We start from the raw sequence: 17,729 nt of genomic DNA, 5'->3' as shown, positions 1-17,729 counted from the left end.
GTTGCAGAAGCTAATAGTGTACTAACAAGGGAGCAGGAGCAGTAATTGATCATATTTGCTTTCCCTTAGAGAGAAATGCAGCCATCAGTCTTAGAAGACTGATGTAATGAATGCCAAGTGATGGATGCCCCGTGCACTCATGATTGCTAGATCTCCCATGGGTATCCTGAAAGGAAGGACGTGGTCTGTTGGGAGATGCAGACAGCAGAATTATTTGGAAATAGGTGGAGCCACTGTCAGTGAGAGATGTTTCCCCTATCTCTATTTTTAAAAATGCAATTCTATCTTAATCCCTTCCCTTTTTCCTCAATTATTTAACAATGCTAATTCTAAGCTTCTGTGCACTTTTCCCAGTGGTTAATTAGAATCCTTTTCTTTATTAAGTTTTATTTTGCAGCCTTAAAAAATAAAAAGCAATTAACAAAATGGCTTAAAGGCTAAATTAGAGCAAATCTAATTTTCTTAGGAGACTCTGCATTTTATTTATTGTTATAATTCTTACTTCAGAGACGAGGAAGGAAGAGAAGGTAGCTTGATAGTAAAATAATATCCTTCAAGGTAAATTCCATAAATGTTAAGTCAAGCAGAACTTCTATTTTTGTAGCATTCTGGAGACATTGAATCCAGTTTCTTGATGTTTCTTGCTGCATTTCTCACTCCGTTCTACAGAGCAATTTGGTTTACAGGTAATTTAAGCTTGGGATAAAGCTCTGGTTATTTCAGTTTCTGGATAAAAGAAAGAGTAATTCAACTTAAAGGTCACCATAGAATTTTAAGCATAGAGGTGAGAAAGCAAGGAAAAGCACAAACCTCGTTAGTGGTATAATGGGAAAAGAATTGTCTCAGATAGATGGTTCTAGCTCTTGAAGTTTTGCTGTAAGCTGTACCAGCACTAGAAAAAAGGTACAATGGGAAACGCAGGCCTTTAGTTTTGTCCACCTTCCTGATGGTGCCTTTTTCACTTCAGCTTTTCAACAACGTTGCTGAAAAGGTCTACCAGTCAGTGCCCATTATATATACCTTTATCTTCCTTTCTCCAACCCCATCTAAGTAATGAATTCTGTATTCCAGATCTTGATTCTCATTTTAAAAATTCCTTTTATTTAAATGTTACTTATATTGTTATTATTTTATACCTTAGGTTATTTTATTTAATTATAGTGTTTTTATAGAAATGTAATTTTTACATCATAAAATGCAGACTCTAAGCACACAGTTTGATAAATTTTGACAAATGCATACACCTGTGTATCCCACACTCATCAAGATAATAGAAAATCTTTCATCAACCTAGAAAATTCTGTCACGCCAATTCCTAGGTCATCAGTGCCTTTCAGTTCAAAGGAGAATGTAGATCTAATTTCTATTAACAGATTCATTTCACCTGTTCTGTAATTTTATAGAAATAGAGTAATACAGATTATACTCTTCAAGGTCTGACTTTTTGCATCAGAAAAATATTTTAGAGTTTAGTCCACGTTGAATGGTATTTAATTAAATAACACACCTCAATTTATTCACCTATTTTTCAGTTTGTGGCCATTTGGGATGTTTCTAGCTTTGAAATATTGTGAATAAAGCTGCTATAACATTTTTGTGTGCATCTTTTTATATACCTATTTTTTTAAAAAAATTCTCCCTAGGACTGGAATTGCTAGGTTGTAAGGTAGGTATAGGTTTAAATTTATAAGAATCTGATGATTTTCCAAAGGAGTTATACCAATTTACATGTCCACCAGCAAAATGATGTAGTTCCAGTTGCTTTTCCCTTACCACATTTGGTACAGCAGTCAGAGTTTTAATTTTAATTTGGTCCATTCCAGTGGGTGTACAGTGATCTGTCATTGTGGTTTTAATTTGTATTTCCCTGATGATTAATGATTCTGGGCACTGTTTTATTTGCTTATTGGTTATTGCATGTCTTTTGTTGTTTAATGTCTGTTCAATTTGTTGTTTAATGTCTGTTTAATGTGTCTGTTTTTTAGTTGCTGCTTTATTATTGAGTTATATAAGTACTTTATTCTGAATCTAAGTCCTTTGAGATATATATTTGAATCATAAATTTTATGCCAGTCTATGATTTTATGATCTGCCTATTTATTTTCTTAGTGGTAATATGCTAAAGAAGAGAAGTCTTTAATTTTGATTAAGTTCAATTTAAATTTATTTTCTTTGTGGTTAGCACTTTCTCTGTATTATCTAAAAAAGCTTTGCCTCCCCAAGTTCATAAAAAATATTCTACTATGTTTTCTTCCAAAAGTTTCGTAATTTTAGCTTTTAGAGTTTTTACTCATCAATTTCAAATTAATTTGTGTATATGGTGTGAGGCAAGGATCAATTTATTCCTGTTAGATTATTCAGTCATTTCGAAAATATTTGTGAAAAAAATTAAAATGACTTTCCTTATTGAATTCCCTAGGAACCTTTGTTAAAGACGAATTGACCATAGAACTGTGGGTTATTTCTACATTATCTTTTCTGTCCCATTGACTTATTTGTCTATGTTTATGGCTGTGTTGCAGTACCTTCATTTCTGAGTTTTATGGTAAGCTCTTTAGGTGCTAATGTGGAAATATCTTTAAAAGAGTGTTGAATGGAAAAAAAGTACAGATTAATATGTCTAGCTTATTACTATTTGTCTAAAAAAAGAGAGAGAAAATAACATATGTTCATGTATGCTTGACTTTGCATTAAAAATCTTGGAAGGACACAAATGATACTACAGGCATAGTTACCTATGGCAGGTAGCAGTATATAGTTACTGGGCAGATTTGTGACAGGAATATGAACAGGAATAGGAATTTTTATTATATTTTTAAACAACATGACTATATTAATTATAAAAAATTTTTTAAAGAGTAAGTGATAAAGAAAATGTATTATTTCTCAGAGTAGATAAAACTTTGAGGGGGCAATTCATTGGAATAATATTTTCTAGGTCCAATTAGATATTTTTTAGGCCTTGAAATTTTAATATCTGTTTTACTTGACAAATGTTTATTGAGTGCCTATTATGTATCAAGCAATGTTTCTGGCCTTGGTAATACAGAAGGCAACAAGACCGACATGTTCCTCGTCCCCATGGTGTGTACATTCCAGTGGAGGGAAAACAATAAATCATAAACAAATAAAAAAGATATTTTCAGAATGTGATAAGTGCTATGGATAACATAAACATGACAGAAAGAGGCAAGAGGAATGTGAAATGGCAGTCCTGGAGAAGCTCTTTCAGTGTGGTAACTTAGGAGCTGAGATTGGAATGCCAGGAAGGATTCAGAGGTGTGAAGAATGTGGGTGTTGGGGAGGAACCTGCCAAGGAAAAGGCCCTGAAAAAGGAAATGGCTGAGGAGAAACAGGAAGGAAGGCAAGGTGGAAGAGCATGGTGAATGTGGTGCAGAATAAAATTGTGGAGACAGGCAGGGGCTAAATCAAGCTGAACTTTAGGGAAATGATGAGGTATTTGGGTTTTATTTTATGTGAAATAAAAAGCTACTAAAGGTTATTGGAAGTAACTGAAAGAGTAAAACAATCTGATCAAGATTAAAAAACAAAAAGCATTCATTTTGTTGGGGGAAGAAAACAGATTATACAGGGGTTGGCAGTGAGAAAGGAAGAAAATCAGAAGTTATATCACATAAGCCAAGAAACATTTCTTCTTTTTTTAAAAAAAGAAGAAATGTCCCCCAAATGTTCCAACTGAGGACAGAGAACTGTCCATTAGATTTAGTCCCATGGAAGTCTTCTATGGTTTGACAAGACCAATTTCTATGGAGTGGTGGGTACAGAAGATGGACTAGAATATGATGGAAAGTGGCTGAACTCTTTATTTTGTACTCACCTCCCCACTTCACTCCCAATACATGAAAGTGAATGAGAAATAAAGAAATGAATGCCGGGTGCGGTGGCTCACGCCTGTAATCCCAGCACTTTGGGAGGCCGAGGCGGGTGGATCACAAGGTCAGGAGATTGAGACCATCCTGGCTAACACGGTGAAACCCCGTCTCTACTGAAAATACAAAAAATTAGCCGGGCGCGGTGCCAGGCGCCTGTAGTCACAGCTACTCGGGAGGCTGAGGCAGGAGAATGGCGTAAACCCGGGAGGCGGAGCTTGCAGTGAGCCGAGATCGCGCCACTACACTCCAGCCTGGGCGGCAGAGCGAGACTCCGTCTCAAAAATTAAAAAAAAAAAAAAAAAAGAAAGAAATGAAGAAAGAAGATTTAGATGACTCTTTCAAGTGCTCTATATAACAGTAGATAAATGGAACTGTTGTGTATGTCCAGGTGGGCATATCTGGGTGTTGCTTTAGCAAATACATATCAAAAATTCTTACATGAAAAGCTTCTTTATAACAAGATGTTCTCACTTTTTAAGTGATGAAATCCCATGAATAAATCCAAAAAGAGTCTATTTTATATAAAATCCCACCCTGTTGGAAGTATTGCAAGTTTCCACTGAAATTTTTAATCTGACTTCTAGATATATTTTTGGAGTGTTGTCTATTTTGTCAGCCTGCCAGATTATATCAACATGTTCATATATAATAACAGTTTATCTCGTGTTCCTTTATCCACCCTATTTACCCACATCAGCTGTGTTAACTGTCCTTGACTGATTCCACTGCATCATTAATACTGCCGTAGGGAACTGTGCCCTGATCATTCATACTGCCCCACTAATATGATCCCAAGTGGATGTTTCAAAGTTGGATGCTGATGATTATCATTGCGATGTATATGACATCGCTGAGACACTTTCAGTCAAAAATATGGCTGTCATTTAAGGTGTGAGCTTTTTGCCTTGTTACCTAGAAAAACAATGATATGTAAATTTCTTATTATAACTTTTACTACTCTACTCTTATTTGCTATTTGTCAACTCTGCAAGAAACAAGAGTTGGTACAGAAAATATATTTTAGCAGAAGGAAACCTTGTCTTCTACAGTAGGTACTAGCTTCTTGAGCTGATTCTGGATAATAAAGCTTGCTTTGCAATAATCCGAAGCTTTCCAAACCATATATTCAACTCCCTTTACTGACGCCATCTGCTGATATTCAAAATTGTGTTTAACTATATGGAAAATTGTGAATCCTTTTCTTCCAGGTCTACACACTCCACTTGCTTTTCCCTTCTACCTTGAATTCATGTGCATTCCCCCAGTTTTCTGCCTTTGTAATGGAGGCTTCAGATCTGCAGCCACAGTTGCAGGAAACCCAATTGTAATCAGCAGCTGCCCTGCTGCTAAAAGCTATTAGTGCCAATGTTGTTAATGACCGACCCAGTTGAATGTGCTGATTTAAGAGGTAGACTTATTTCTTGTCACTCCCTAGGGCCTTGTTCTTAAATGAGATTTCTACGTTGTTTACTCCTCTAGCATAAGGAGTATTAACCACTACCATCACACTTCATATATCAGCACATTGAATTGAAATAATGCGGAGGTTAAAACATATCACTACCTTTGAGGTATGAAGCCATACATGCCGAAAAAACTTGGCACCCACCCCTAATTTTTGCCTAAAGAAGTTGTATACCACTGCAATTTGCTCTGAAGTTATACATATTATTTTCTTCTAGGGACTATAGGATGAGAGGGGTACAGTTAGATTTCTTTTCGGAACTAAACACATTAGCAGTAACCTGCAAAAATCAATACCAATTACTTGCAAGCAAGGGCTAAAAAAAAAAAAATTACTGAAGCTACGGAATGTGCCCATAGGTGAATGGCTTAAAACAAAGAAAATACTGCCATAGCTGGTACTCTCACAAAATAGGAGCAAAAGTAGTAGAGTTCTCTTTTATTTATTTTGACATTTTGGTATGAATTTGTAAAATCCAACAATTGTTATATTTAAAAAGAAAAATAAATATAGCAGCAAATAACTCAATGTAAGAAGGCTATTTTACTGTCTCCCTGGCATGAGTAAGGTTTGCGTTGTCTTTCTAGCAGACATCAAGGCATTCAGAAGGTGTATGGGGATGGCTTATCTGTATAAACCAGTAAACCTTTTATTGAATACCCAGACATTCTTCATGCCAATATTATGTGTTTAGTGTCTCGAGATTCTATTTAGCAGAAATTCACTTTGAGGGGCTTGGTGAAACCTTCAGAGGTTTAACTGTGTACTCTCTCCTTTATTCAAAAGGCTGAAATAATACTTTTCCAATTTCTGGAATTCTTAAGCTTGCATTTCAGATTAAACTATCACAGAGAGTAGAATTTCTTCCTTCCTTGTTGTCTTCCAGTAGTAAAGATGGGGCACATATCTGTAAGATGTGGACCCGGAAACTCTACTCTCAAGTCTGGCTGTGATGAAGAGGTCTTGAGAAGCTAGTAAGCCTTGCTACCTCATTCAAGTCTATGGTAGAGTTGTGTATGAATGTATGGAGAGGTGGGGGAAAGTTCAAATACTACAGAATTTCACCATATTCTTACAGGGCTTTGATAAGCCCTGCTTACCAAACAGTTTAGGCCATATGGAAATGGTACCTATCATTAAATCTCATGTCAGAAAGAACGAGTTTTGGCATGTCTGTATCACCAATATGAGTATCCAAAAAGGTAACTGTGGATCTTCTTGGACAGTCATTTTCCTGGACTTCAGTTTGGTCCTCCCTAGTCATAAAATGATACGATTCTTAAAATTGAAAAAATTGTCCCAAAACACAGTATCACCCAAAAAAAGCCTCTTTTACCAGCTTCCTTTTTTTTTTTATTGCAGAGCCTCAAATCAATATTTAAAGAGTAAGAGAAGTGAATGGTGGTCACACAATGCCTGAAAAGGAAAGCTCTGAGTAGTTGTCTGGGGGACACTAGAAACAAAAGAAGTGTGTCACGTGATACCATAATGGCATCCAGCACTTTCCATATAGGGAAGGCAGACAGGGAGAAGGAAATTTTGCTTAATGAGAATTGAGGAAGTATTGGATTCAAGTAATGGAAAGGAAATTAATTTTACAGTATTCCGAGGTACTGGTAAATTTACTTGCTACGGATTGTGCTGAAGGTAAAATTCTGCTTAAATAGAGTCTAAGATTTTATGTACCAAATATTTACCTAATTTTTAAAGCATTAAAAATGTTAGGATTCAATAATTACAGTTACTTTCATCCTTTGAAACAAAAATAATTCTTGTTTCAATTATGTATGTTGAGCTGTTAAAAGAAAATTGAAAGAGGCAAACAATATGTACATATTTGTCTCTATGGGTTTGTGCAGTTTATAGATATCCTGAGCAGTACTTCTGGCAAGCATTCTTACTAACACCAGATTGGTCGTTAATGGAGTATTGACCCAACAATTTATTGAGGCAAGCCCTTCTGCTCTACTCAGACTTGATGTGTTTTACATTATAATTGCATCTAATACTATATTTCACAACTTCAATTAATATAGTTGGGTAGAACTTGAAGAAAGTTTATAACAAAGCTATAAATAGAATAATTCATTATTGTAAAAGTGTACTTTGAGAGGAGAAACTAGGATTGTTGTTCCTCAGAAAGAACACACTGATGTATGATAATAGTATTCTCCAATAAAATTGAAAATAAACATCTAAAGAGACATAAGATTTCTGTTGAAGATAGAAACCCTGCACTCGCTATCTGCAAACACTGGAATAATATCTTTCACAAAATTTTTACAATCCAGATAAAAAGAGAAGATACATATGCAGCAAATCAAGAGAAGAGATGAAATAGAGAAGAAATGAGAGAAGAGATGACAACCGCTAAACAAGGGGTGGAGAGAGAGAAGTGCTCTGAGAGTTGGTGGGCAGCAGAGATCTCTCTGTACTGAGGAGGCTAAGAAAGGTTTTTCAAAAAGATGACATGGGGGGTGGATGTTGAAGATAGAAGGTAGGATGTAAAATATAAGAAAAAAGGCAAAAGGTTTTGCATGAAACCTTAAGGTGGCCATTCTCACTTCGGTTCCTTGGTTTTTGTAGAGGGATAGTAGGTAGTAAAGTAGGGCGAGAACTTTGAGGGTTGATTGAGGGTAGTAATTTACATCAGGCTAAGGAGTTGTAGGCATTCTCCTATAAGCCAGGCAATAGAAGGCCATCAAAAGTTTACAAGCTGGGATATAATATGAGTTTTATAAACAGCAATATGGCAGTCATGTGAAGGATGGGTTTAGAGAAAGACTGAAGCCAAGAACACTAAGAAAATGTCTTAACAGTGATAGGGAAAAATTAATTGGATATTTTGGCTGAGCTCCTTAATAGAAATAATAAAAGGAACACAAAAGGAAAACACAAAACCTAGTTCAATGCATACTTAAAATTTGTAAGTGATAGTATAATCCTATAATTTATTCCAAATTAAGAATCTATAATTCTGATTCTATAACTGGAACTATCCCAGAATTCTATGTCCTATTTGACATTAGTTTGACTTAAAGATTGGCTTAATCAATCAATCAATTTGATGGTGACCAAGAATTTCCTTTCAATTTACAGTTTAATATTGGCCAGAGAATGGAAAGTAAAAAGTCATAGCATGCTATATATATGATCCATAGACTTATCAAATTCAAATTTAATGGGGACTCTAAAACAGCCATTTGGCATTTATACCCCAGGTTTTTTCTAATATTTTATCAGAGATTTCAGTGAGACTTCAAACTCAATTCACTGACTGATACAAACAACAAGCTACTTCAACAAATAGAGAACTCTGGGATGAATAAAAAGGGCTTGGAATTTTTTTGAAGTGAAAAAACTTGTGTAAAAAAATCCATTTCTAATAGTCACAGGACAAAAGTGGACAGAATTTCCCGTAACAGTAAAATTTAATGAATTCACTTGGTTCTTTTAACCATCATTATGGTCTCATCAAGAAATAAGAAAGAATATCATTAAGTGGATATCCCCTTTAAATAAAAGCTGATTTTTTTTTTTTTTTTTTTTTTTTTTTTTTTTTTTTTTTGTGAGAAAGAGTCTTGCTCTGTCGCCCAAGCTGGAGTGCAGTGGCGTGATCTCGGCTCACAGCAAACTCCGCCTCCTGGGTTCACGCCATTCTCCTGCCTCAGCCTCCCGAGTAGCTGGGACTACAGGTGCCTGCCACCAGGCCCAGCTAATTTTTTGTATTTTTAGTAGAGACGGGGTTTCACTATACACAGGATAAAAGCTGAACACATTTTAAGGGCTGAAATCTCTGCTAGTAATAACTTTAGTAATTACTCACTGTTGATGAAAAATATCCTAGGCCAAAAATTTTCTCTGTTTGCCCCAGGCAGATGGAGTAAGGGCTCTGAGTCAACCTGACTTCCCTATGCATGGTGTCAAGCACTCTGTGGCTTCGTGGCCTTGCAATCCAGTTAATCCCTAGGAACCAAATTTACCCAAGTGGTTGTGTAAGTTTTACATAGTAAATGTAAAGTGCTTAGCATAGTACATAAAAAGTACTCAGAACAATTTGTTGAGTAAATGAATATTTTTCTGTAAATAGTGTGGGCCAGAAGATCTACTAAACAAATTAGATTGTAAAACTCGTCAGGGGATATCCTCTGTGTATTTGGTGGAGGAAAGAGGAAAGAGATTGGTAAAATGATTGAAATATGTTACTTACCTTTAGGATTTTTTCCTTGCCAAGCTTTGGGTTTTGAGCTTGGGGCTCTTAGAGTCACAGGAAGAAGAAATAGATAGCTCCTGTGATGCTGGCTATATTCTTATAGAGCCCAAAAAGGTGGGAAGGAGATGATTTAGAAAGTATGAGAAGGTAGAATGCTGGGGAGGTTTCTGACCAGTTGTTTTCCAGGCCGAAGCAAGTAACGCAGTGACTTCTTACATTAAACCCATCATTTATTTAATCAAAGATAAAGCGTATTTCCATTATTTCTATTATAATAGAAATTCTACAAGAAAGGAGAGAAACCTTTAAGTTTTCCTTAAAGAAATTCATTCATCCTATTCCCATGATTTCTGATGTGAGCTACATTACTGTCAAAACAGGCGAGCCTTTAGGATACAGAACAGAGAAAAGGAATTTGTTTAAAACATGATTTTCTATGTAGATCATCAAGGAATGAGGAAACTAGGGGAAAAAAAGGGGAAGAAATGGGTGAGTGTAGTGTACTTATTTCAGATATGAAGATGTGCTTCCAGGTACAGCATTAGATGTACAAATTCATTCTAGAGCTTTGCTCACTGGTACTTACTATCTCTGGAACTACAATCACTTCAGAACCAGGGCATTGAAGCCCAAGGTTAATACAGATTTTAGGCAGCAGACAAAATTGGATCCAATCCAGATTTCCTTGTTTTCTAGCTGGAAGGGGCTTGGGCATTTCATTTAATATCACTGAGTTTCAATTTATTCACATGTAAAATGACCCTCATGGAGATGGTATAAAGAATCATAGATTATCATATTCTTCCATTCTATGACATAGGCACACTTCACATTTTAATTGGGATGATTCTTAAAATCAATGGCCCATCTTTTGTGGAAGTGCCACATAAAATGATGGGGCATCAAACAATAAATTGTCTCTTAATTTGATAAAATACATGAAGGTAATAAAGGCAAAGTGCATCTGACAACAGCTGGCGTCTAATAAGCACAAGCAAATTGTTTTGGGGTGATGCTCAGTGCTGTTGCTTTTACACCATGCTACACCACTCAGAGAAGCATCTCTTTCTTCATAAATGTTCACTGATACTCCAGCTCAAGTGAATGCAGTCTAGTGCATATTTTGTGAAAGAGCAATTAAAGTCTTAAACGTCCTAGTTTCTCTAATCATCTAAAATATCATACTTTTAATATAAAAATAATAATAATACATTAAAAATGAAGTGATACATCTTTGGAATATTTATCACCTTCAAAGGATTTGCAGTTCTCCCACATAATAATAGCAGTTCGTGAGTACAAAGAGTCGGTACTGCACATAGCACTCTGCTAGGCACGAGTTTTCCTTGTTTGTTCTAACTTTGGTATGACCTAATTTCACCACCAAGAAACATCACCATATGGCAAGTTCCCCATTTCCCCTAAAATAATTTATTGAGCCTTTAGTGTGTCCAAGTGACTGAACTCTTTATGCTGAATTTTTCTCAAGATTTCTTCAGGACATCAGAACATACTGCAGGTTTTTTTCAGGTGGCCCTCTACCAACTGGATATGAAATTGGATCAGCTGGAGGCAAGAACAGATGGGGTTGAACAGCAGATGGAAAGATCCTGTTTAGGATATGCAGAATCACTCTGGCAAAATCAATCATGCCACAGGAGTTAGTTTCAGTTGGGTGAAAGAAAATGAACTCAAGTAGACAACTGAGTTACTGGGAAATTAATATGAGCTCACACTTTAGAAAGTCTTGATTAAGTGTCAATAAGACAGATGAGCTAATGATGTTGAATTAAAAGTCTTAAATGTCATGTTTGTCAATGATCATAATAGCTCTCCATATTTAGTGCTTACTCTGTGCCAGGCATTTCATGTACATATCTCATTCAATCCTCACAAAAAAACCCTGTGAGACAGGCATTTTTCCAGTATCACAAACGCTGAAATGGAAGTGTTAAGTGAATTAATCAAGGTCGTAGGACACTAGGTAACAGAACCAGCATTGGAACTTGTCTGGCTAGCTGGAAAACCCACACAAATGATGAACACTCTACTGTACTACTTTCCAGTGTTAAATGATGTGTATACAAGAACAATTGGAGGAGCATACGGTCAATTTTCACATATCCTAAGGTCCTTTCCACAGTAACAATTAGAACTGGCCTGTGATGGTCAGAGTGACCACTGGGCATCTTCCTGAATCCTTGTGGGGAATACAGAGCAGCTAGGGTGGCCACATGGTCCCCAGCAAAGCAGAGGTCACAAGTGTCACATACAGGCCCTGGTGAATCCCACGGAGTCCCTGCAGAAATCTTACATCTGCTTACTGCGAGAAGGTCTCCCAGAATCCTGGAGCTGCCTTGCTCCAGAAATGGATCTGCATAGCAACCTTAGGCCAAAAGCGTCTCGGGCACCCATTCTAGTCCAAACGTGCTATGATGGACTTTGTTTCCATGGGGCATTCATACAGGTGTCAATCTGAGATTGTGAGTGACTTGGAGTACACACTGTCTCAGTCCATTTGGGTTGCTATTTAAAAAAAAAACAAAAAAACATAAATTAGGTGGCTTATAAACAACAGGAATTCGTTTCTCACAGCTCTGGAGACTGGGAAGTCCAAGATATGCCAAGGCACTGGCGGATCTGGTATCTGGCGATGGGGAGTTTTCTGTTCATAGATGACTCTTTCTGGCTGTGAATTTTCCTAGCAGAGGAGAAAATGTACTCTCTGGGGCCTCTTACTAATACCATAGGTGAAGGCTCTGCATCTCATGACCTACAACCCCACAAAAGGCCCCACTTCCTAACATCACTTTGGGTGTTAAGATTTCAGCATATTAATTTGGTGGGGGTCACATAAACATTCAGTCCACTACATCTACTTTCTTCAAAACTGTAGGCAAGCTGTAAAGAAGGAAAAATCTTTTCAACCCAAGTATTTGCCCTGCTTTAACTTTGGAGCAAGAGCAGGAAACAGAAGGAACTTATCATTCATTGATTGCCTACTATTTGCCAAGTATGGAAAGACCATATAATTGGTTGGAGGGAAAATAAGATAAAAGTCTGAGCAACAGATGGAAACACATCTGGCAGGTGACATGCTTTGTATGCATTACTTTATTCCTTATAACATTCTCGTGTATTAGCAAGTTCCCGCTGACTGCTAGGCTACTTTTTCTTCTCAGCCACATGTTCAAGAAGCAGGTACTGGTTATGAACAAGCACGGTAAAAACCCATTTTCTAAGAAACAGAAGAGATGGCAAGTGTATCCTCTCAAAGAAGTCAATTTCGTTTTCTGCCTTATTTTTCTCAAACGAAACTAGATTTTACCAATTCCATTACCATAGCCTTGCTATCTATACATAGATATCACAGAAATCTTAATCTTTGAGTTTTCAAGTTAGAGGAATTCTTATTAAGTATGAGAGTTAATAATCTCCTGAGATGCAAATATGCCTGGTAATATGAAAACAATAAATGTTTGTTGGGTCCAAATAAGAATTAAAGCTGTATATGTTATGCCTTAAAGACATTAAATTAATCATAATTTATAGTGATTAGTTACATTAAAACAATAACATTATGAATACATAAGATACAAGTTTCAGTTTAAGGAAAAGTCATATTTTAATAATCCCCAAGTACGCCTGTATTCTGAGACACTAAAAATAATTATATGCTACTAACTATACCTTGAAAACGCATACACTCTTCCTGAAGACCCAGAAATGAACAGAGCAGAACTAAAAATTGAATAAATTTTGTGACACACGATTTTTTTATTGTAATATTTCTGAAATTGGGATGTATCTTAGAATCTATGACATCTTATAGTTGCCTTCAGCCAGGTGGCAGTTGTGATGTCACAAGCAATGCTTACATGTAGGAGAACAACGTGTAAGACACATGTCAGCATCTTGAAAGAAAACCTCAGAGACAATTACAGACCACTCTTATTATTCCTAGGAACTACTTGTTTTGAAAGAGGATGGGTGAGACAGTGTATTATATATGTTTAACATACAGGAAGCAAAAGTAAAAAAAGAAGTCTAGTTCTATGTCATTGCCAAATGACTTAAGAGTCTTGCACCACAGCATTTTAGTTGCTTAACAGATTTAAATGTTATATTGCGCTTGCTTTGGCAGCACATATGCTAACACTGGAACAATGCAGGGAAGATTAGCAAGGCCCCTGGGCAAGAATGGCACATAAATTCATAAAGATTCCATATTTTTTTAACACAAAGGATAAATGCTTCAGGGGATGGATACCCAATTATCCATGATGTGATTATTACACATTGCATGTCTGCACCAATGTGTAATGTATACCCCATGAATATATACACCTACAATGTACCCACAAAATTCAAACTACAGTTAACATTTTTTAAGGAAATATGACCTCACCTTATCTCTTGATGGCATAGAAATTTATATTTTTAAACTATTTATTAATATATTTCAATATATTGTTTTTATATATAAATGTATTATAATTTATATATAAACATAAAATATACATTTAATTATGTTAACTGTGTAAGTTAATTATATACATTTATTATATATCCATTATCTATAATATTTATACATAATATATTTAATATATATTATTCATACAGAATTATATATAATTAGGCTTAATAACTCTGAGTCAAAAACATGATTCAAAGAGTCATATTCTACATGAAAGGAAGTTTCAGAAATATCTAACCCAATTTATTTTGCTTATATTTTATTTTTTGTGTATGCAATAAATAATTTAAAAATCCATAATTAAAGTGAAAAGAGTTTTTTCAGCAAGCATAAAATTTTGCAGTGATTAAAATTTACCGAGTCCGTTTATTTGGTGGTAGTTTTCTTAGGTTTTTTTTTTTTTTTCGTGAAACAATGATAACTGCTGGCATCATAGATACAACAAAATAGGGTATAACAATGTGCGGGAACATGAGGAGATGGTATACACATCTACAGAGGCAGGAAACCTAATAGAAATTAGCGCCAGCCCGGAAGTTAGGATAGAGATTGATTCCAGGCTTGGTTCCATAACTAAGGAGCCGAGTGATCTTGAGCAAGTCACTTAATCTCTCTGAGCTTCATCCATAAAATAAGGAGCTGTGATAGATGATTTCCGGGCTCCAGAGAGCAGTGATGTAAGCAATCAGAAAAATAGAACCTTTCCTCAACGCTCCAAGGAAGAAGGGATCTGATGTGGGTCACTATGTGCTTATGAGAGTGACGGAAAGGAGTCGCTGAGGTTGAGGCAGGCCGGTCACTGCTGGCCTCAGCTTCTCCAATGGCTACCGAGGGATTAGACATTGACTCCAGGCAGGTCAGAAATTCAAGGAAACTTCCCCACAGGTCACAGCAGCCTCCGGTATCTATTGGTGAACTTCTAAAGGCTACTAAAAACCCTTTAGGTTCCAAACTCTGCATGTCAGCAGGCCACTGCCCCAACACACACTTCTGTGCCATCCAAATCTCCCACAGGGGCTTCTTACTGATCGCATCCAAATCAAAGCTCTGTTTGGCAAGGGGTTCTGGGAAATGTAGTTCCTACACTGCCAGTTCCTGTGCTGTAGAAGAGATCACAGAATAAGGTGGGAATGGGGCTGAGTGTCGCAGACAGATACCTGGTACACCAGCTGGGGAGCGAGGGACTATGATGGCAACGCAGGTGAACAAGAGGGAGGGGACGGCATGAAGACACATCCAGAAGTCATGGAGAGGAAGGTACACATCTGAAAGATGCCTCAAAGGAAGAATTGAAAGATTAGATATGGGTTACTTTTTCTTTCCACACTAGTGAGTCAATATAATCTATAAATCAAGTCTCTTTAGCTCCTCTACTGACTATCATGTTCTTTTTCCCTAGCTCTTCTGTAACAGGGAACAATACACCCTTTTTCTTGTAGTGCAAGAATAATGATTTGCCGGCAGAAGCTCCGTGAATCAGACTTTGCACTGAACAAGTTATATTGTTTGGGAACCCAGCTAAATTTTTCCATAACTGCTTTAAAAGTGATTTCCATTTAAAGCTAGGTGGAACAAATTCCTGCTGCTGGCTAAATCTTCTTTTTCTTTCCCTATGAACAGAATCTCATAAAAAGGACTATTGCTCTTTTGTACTTTTCTGTGATGCATTTTGTGTTGGGGGTCTATCTATGGAGGAGGCCATCTAAAAATAAACCGAGTGCTGTAAAAATACCCTCATAATTCTACTAGAATTCAACTTTTTAATAGCTGTCTTTCTTCTCCCTTTATGCCTCCTTTTCAATTATTTCTTTCCCTTTGGTACCCTGCCAGACTAATGTTTCTGGCTCTTTCATAGACACCTACATTGACTAAATGGATCTCCTACCTTTGAGAACCTCATTAAACTCTGGCAGAGTTTGGTGGCTACATGAACTCAAACCCCAGACGTATGGAGAAAGAATCACTTTCAACAGAAAACCTAACATCACTAGTGCTTACAATGCTGATTATTTTTTGTCATAAATAAATACGATGGGCATCATTTATGTCCATTTTGAGTCTGTATCTATGTTATATCACACTTTGCCTAATAATAATGCTGCTGTCAAGTTAATAAGGGTTTTAGCTTTTATAAATAGCATTCAGTTCATTTGAGTTTATCTTAAACTGTACAGAGGTGCTTGTTTTATTATAATTCAACTGAATCAGAAACATACTTTCTCTCTACTTGCTCACACTGGCTTCTAACCAACTCACGTTTCTTTAATGACAAGTGCTAAATAAACTTCACCTGGGGACTAATCCGCCAATAAGGATAAGAAAAGAATTGCCCCAGCTGCCAAAGTATCATTGTTTCATCTCCAATGAAACATTCCTCTATAAAACCGTTTCTCTCTATGCAAGGATTTGGAGTAGGAATCGAGCTACATAGGTCAGGGAAGGCCCCACCACCACCATCCCCACTGACTCAGAAAAGGAATAAAATATTATAAAGCAGGAGGACCAGAGGCCAAAACTTCAGCATGGTCAAGAAAAAGTGAGCAGAGCCATGAAGCGAGTCATGAAGTTGTAGATTCATAGAAAACATGTAAAGGGTATAATACATGTAAAGGTCAAGTGTCACTCCTCGTTTTAAGGTGAAGAAATGAGGCTCGCAGGAGTTAAGTGTCACACAGCAGATAGTGGCCAAGATAGTGGCCAAGCCAGGCTGAGTCCCACGTCCAAATCAGTGTACTGCTTGTTTCTCTGTGCACCTGCCATCTTTAGTGGTGGTGAATGGATGAGGAGTATTGAGGTGACTACCCTAAGAAATAACACAGCAATAACGCTCAAGTATAATCTAGGAATAATGATTTGAAATCAACATTATTGTAGTGACTTCAATTGTGTCCCCCAAAAAGATATGTCCAAGTTCTAACCCCTGGTACCTGTGAATATGAATATGACCTTACTTGGAAACAGGGTTTGTGCAGATGTAATGCAGTTAAGGATCTGCAGATTAAGATCATCCTGGACTTAGAAATCTACTCTAAATCCACTGACTGGAGTCCTCATAAGAGAAAGGAGAGAGAGCTTTGACACACAGAGAAGAAGCTCATGTGAGGACCCCTGTGAAGAGGGAGGAAGAGATTGAAGTTCTGTGGCCACAAGACCAAGAATGCCAGGAGCCACGAGAAGCTGGAAGAGGCAAACAAAACCTCCTCTCCTGGAGCTGCGGAAGGAGTGCAGTCCTGCCGAGGCCTCCAGTGTGGATTTCTGGCCTCCAGAGCTGTGAGCGAGTACATTCTGTGGTTTTAAGCCGTGAAGTTTGTGGTCATTTGTTACAGCAGCTTTAGGAAACTAACACAACTATGAAAATACCCAATCTAAAAAGCAATCCAGGAAGAAATTTTTGTTGTCCCAGTAGTTTGTTGTTGTCATTGTTGATTTTAACAAAATATAGCTCAAACAACAGTACTTTGAATTTTTCAGTTAGGAATAATTACACACATAAGAGCTCCCCTAAATGTTTTTTAGCCTAAAGACCCTGTCAACACTTAATATTATATAAAAGGCTCTGTCCACCTCCCCAGCCCAGTGTCCTCCCAGCCTTCCCCTTCCCCCATATTCCAGCCACACTGGTCTTCTCTTTGGTTCCAGAACATGCTAGGACCCTTCTCACCTCAGGCTTCTATGTGCTCC

The 17,729-nt window shown here is 37.0% G+C and overlaps 1 protein-coding gene and 1 non-coding gene across 2 annotated transcripts in view; both read left to right on the top strand.

Moving 5' to 3' along the window:
- The window catches only part of LOC105474842 (contactin associated protein 2), a 2,256,224-nt gene that overhangs the window by 1,665,349 nt on the left and 573,146 nt on the right, over positions 1-17,729 (top strand). The window lies entirely within an intron of this gene.
- On the top strand, positions 13,700-13,807 carry LOC112425420 (U6 spliceosomal RNA). Its single transcript, XR_003016471.1, has one exon. It is a non-coding gene; the product is annotated as a U6 spliceosomal RNA (small nuclear RNA).

The sequence above is a fragment of the Macaca nemestrina genome, chromosome 4 (assembly GCF_043159975.1).
Source record: "Macaca nemestrina isolate mMacNem1 chromosome 4, mMacNem.hap1, whole genome shotgun sequence".
NCBI lineage: Eukaryota > Metazoa > Chordata > Mammalia > Primates > Cercopithecidae > Macaca > Macaca nemestrina.
Note: the sequence above shows the minus strand (reverse complement) of the source record. Positions and strands in the feature narration are given on the sequence as shown.